Source organism: Amaranthus tricolor, chromosome 10, assembly GCF_026212465.1.
Source record: "Amaranthus tricolor cultivar Red isolate AtriRed21 chromosome 10, ASM2621246v1, whole genome shotgun sequence".
Lineage (NCBI taxonomy): Eukaryota > Viridiplantae > Streptophyta > Magnoliopsida > Caryophyllales > Amaranthaceae > Amaranthus > Amaranthus tricolor.
The window spans coordinates 16,567,579-16,572,188 of NC_080056.1; positions in this window are offsets into that span (position 1 = coordinate 16,567,579).

Consider the following 4,610-nt stretch of genomic DNA (forward strand, 5'->3'; position numbering starts at 1 on the left):
TATACTGTTTAACTTAACTGAATAAAAACATTAAAGGGCCAAAAACATTATTTAAGACGTTAATTGATATTATGAATATTATATGGTAGTACTTAGCTTTTAAGAAACGCATGTGGTACTAATTATTAGAAAATATTCTACAGCGTAACATCGTACAGTTGCACTTAAATGAACAGTAATATTACTTAAAATTAGATGTTTTTCCATTAAATTTGTTTAAGTAGTATAAAGTTACTGAAGACTCTCATGCAACCTCATTCTCATTCATTCTCTTCAATTGCATCCTCTTCACTCATGTCTTTATTTTCTTTTAAAAGGATAACCTTTTGGCTTGTTTGCAAATAAAGGGCCAACCTTTAGGTTATTCTAAAAAGGGTCAACCTTTATTTCCTATTTGCAAAAAAAAGGCTATTTAACTGGTAACCGAGAAACCATTTAATGAAGGCTCTTAACCAGTTATAGTTTTTATATTACTATAAAAAGTAACAACTATTTCCATTTTGCTTGTAGAATAACCAATAGGTTACTAGTTATAGTTGTTGCATTACTATAAAAAGTATATTCAGAAACTTTTCATTTCATCATCTCACATGCAACTTTCCTTCTTCAATACAAAAAATTCTTAAATGCCTCTTCAATGGCGGATCATCATTTTTGGGTATGAGGTTTGATTGATAAGGGAAATTCCGTGGTTTTGCAAAGTTATTTTCGAGAAGATCTTCAATACAGTTACAAGTAAGTATTTCTTTTTTATTTCTCAATTAAACCTTTCAATGGTGTTTTAAATGGTTTGAATTTTGCTTAACAATTAGGTTTTCCTCAATTAATGGTAGAATGTTGATTTGTACATATGTAGTTTTAAATTTTAGGATTTTATCTCAATTTATGAACAACTCAGCCAACACAAATAGGGAGAAATAGAAGGTCAATTCATAGTGGTATTGGGTTTAGAGGGAGAAGATCCTGAACTGTAGGGTCTAAAGGTAGAAGAAGGAGAAATCTATAGTCTCTGACTCATGTAAGTTATCTTGATTGTCTTCATTAAGTACACATTGCTTGTTTAATGTTGTATGTTCACTTTCTTTTGTGTTCGTACAGTTGCCCGAGCAAGTTGGAGGACTGATAAAACCCCATTTTGATTCCTTTTATACTTGATATATGTTATGTTTCTTTCAGATTCTTGTAACATCTCAATTCATTTTCTTGGGTTTACACCCCTTTTTGAGGGTAGCATGGGTTTGCTCATGTCTTTACAGGTTTCTCCCCTATTTTCGAGCCAAAGCATGCTAGGGATGGTAGTTCCTAAACCCCTAAAGAGGAATGAGATCAAGCCGAGCATAAAATGACAGAATCCAAGCCAAGACAAAGAAGAAAAACACGGTTTCAAGAAGAGAACGACCACTTGTTCCCAGTGGAATGACCACCCGTTCTCTATTCTACAAGATCGAAAGTGGTACGACCACCCCTTCCTAGGAGAACGACCATGTAACACCCCTAAACTTCCGAAATGGAATTGAATTTATATAAACGTTAAATATTAACTTTAAAAAGGAGAGTGGAAATTTTGGCAGCATCTACCTTAAAACTGTGCGCCTTTGTAGAAAAACAAAAGTTAATTAAGAAGCACCATCATAATTATTATTTATAATAACAACACACATGAGAATGAGTCTCATAACAAGCTAAACAAACTATATATTGATCTATGCATGTGCAATGGTAATCATTATGCATGAATATGTAATATATGCACCTATCCCATATCTACCCAAACTCTCATGACTGACTTCTAACTTCAAGCAATTTCTAAACGATTTTGAGGACACAAAGCGTCGAAAATAGGGACCACTGACTCTGGTAACCACCTGTAACACCCCTGAATTTCCGAAAAGGAATTGAATTTATAAAAACGCTAAATATTAACTTTAAAAAGGTGAGTGGAAATTTTGGCAGCATTTGCCTTAAAACTGTGCGCCTTTGTAGAAAAACAAAAGTTAATTAAGAAGCTAATAAAGTAAAGGCATTAGCGGCCTATCAAGACTATGTCATGGCGGAATGATTCGTCGTCGGCTTCTCAAATCAACATGCCAAACATGGATCGTGGTTGCAGTGTCGACGTTTGCGTTTTAAAAAGACTTAACTCCTTAAAACCATACAGAATTATAAACTACGCAGCGGATATACAAATATACGAGGGAAGAAACAAGGCCTCGTAACAAAACATATACAACCAAAGTTTACAAAAGATAACAAGAGCTACAAAATCGAAAGATAGCGGTATGACACAGGGTATGCTTCGCCCTCCTCACTCTCCCCAAATGCAATGCAATGCAAAAGAAGCTCTAGTACCTGCTACGCTTGTCTATGATCCCCCTGCTGCTCGACATTAAACCAAAGGCCAATGTGTCATAGCAGGACAATCATAAAAATTTATCAACAAAAAAATATAAACAAAAACACGTACACGTCAGTAACTAGCATCAAATATAATAAGGCCAACTACTAGATAACATTATATTATAAAACAACATAAGACGATTTCATAAGACACCAGCACATGTAGTAACCGTTTATCGGCCACTTATACTTCTTAACTTGACTACGTGGTTTCTAACCCGAACCATGTGTTCTTGGGTAGAATGCAGGTCTTCACGCTCCTCTTTTTAAACATAACTCCTGCAAAACACGTATAGTATCAACTCGACCAAGACATTACCAGAATACCTAACGCATGACCTTATAGAGCTTGTCTGTCTTAAGGTAAGTTTGATTATAGTCCGTAATACCCTCGAGGTAACTTAAATTAGGCACACTTCCCGCTAGCATAAACTATTCTATCAATAAGTAGATGTTCTATCAATGAGTAAATATTCTATCAAAGAGTAAACGTTTTATCAACGCGTAAGCTTTCTACCAAAGAATGAACCTTCTATCATTAAATAACTTTCGATCAATGAATAAACTTTCTGTCACTGAATAGATTTCTATCAGTGGATCTTTTCTCTACTTCCTGGCATAGTGACACGGCCAAGGGCGTTATCGGCCTCCCGGCGCCCATTGGCAAAGTATGAGCTCATGCCCCCCCCAGCTGACCCTCTCGGGTCCTACCTTCAAAAAAAACTAACACACTGGGGTACTAAACCAGTGAAGAGGCCACCATATTGGGGTTTGCAAGGCCCGCATGGTAACAGCTCGGTCAAGGGTCGTCATCGGCCTCCCGGCGTCCAATGACCCAAGCATGCTCATACCCCCCTTACGGTGGTCCCGTCGAACCTCACCTAGGGGACTAATAAAACAACCGGACATAATCCAGTTAAGTCACGCCAGCTAATCATAATGTAGTACCTTATCAGATGGCAATAACTTCCACTCTCAACTATTAATGAGTGCCCTGGGATAGCAGCGCGCCAAAACCCATTGTGCCACTCAATAGAATATGAAATTCACCTATAAAGGAGTCATTCTAACTCCAATTAGGCGTAATCTAATTCTTAAATAAATAAAGGGGGGTGGTCCCCGCCTCCTACTAACAGTTTCATTCTCTATAACTATTCTAAGCGCAAGAATTGCATAGTCGATGGCATTTTGTATAAGGCGTACTCGCTAGTATCTCAGTTTTGATGCAGTGCATATTATTACAATGTACAATAATGTCTTAAATAAGAATTGCATGTAAGAGTTCGTTACTGCGTGTACGTACCTGTAAGCGTCACTGCACGATCAAAAGTCACAAAATCACCCCAACTAAGGCTCTACTTTCCTCTTACTATAAGTTATGAGTAGAACTAATAAGTTCCCTTAACTACTTGACATACCAAACTAAATATCCAAGTAACCACCATCACCCATTCAACATGAGTTTCCGATGACTCTAGCACGCACACAACTCATTCAATACAAGTCAAAATCATCAACTCAACGCAACATAAGTCTTTCCATCAATTTAAAGTAGAAGTATGTGTGAATCGTTCCTTTACATTAACTAATTTTGAGCATATCGGCTCGCGTTACCCAAAAACAACTAATCACAACTAAATCTTACAATTTTAATATAACATTAATATAACGATAAGACAAATCATAGAGTTATCATATTGAGATATCATTTGTTCATTCTCCAAAACTATTAAGAACTATAGTCAAAACAACACGACAATTAACTTTAGCAACCATCGACGATAAGTTGACATCATGCTCTTGGCTTACTAATATCATGTATCTATAACTTCGATAACATCCTAATAAAGGTATTTGTAATTCAAAACAATCAAACCACAACAATTAGTAGCTATTATTCTCAATTTAATCAATCAAAAATCACTTTCATAGTCAACTAACATCTTCACCATTACTAATTATTCACAATAATAACCAATCGACTAAATCTTAAAACAACTTTTAAAGTTGTTTAATCAATCATCACCAAGATATAGTATAAAACACACATTATTAGTAATTTCATTTCTAAATCCAAGCCCTAATCGTTTCGTGTTCAAAGATAACATATTTAATCACTACACATACTAAGATTCGAAGAAACTAATACAAAAACCAACACACAACCCATAATTTCAATCACACTTCAAACCCTAAGTCATAAACATGTTTAA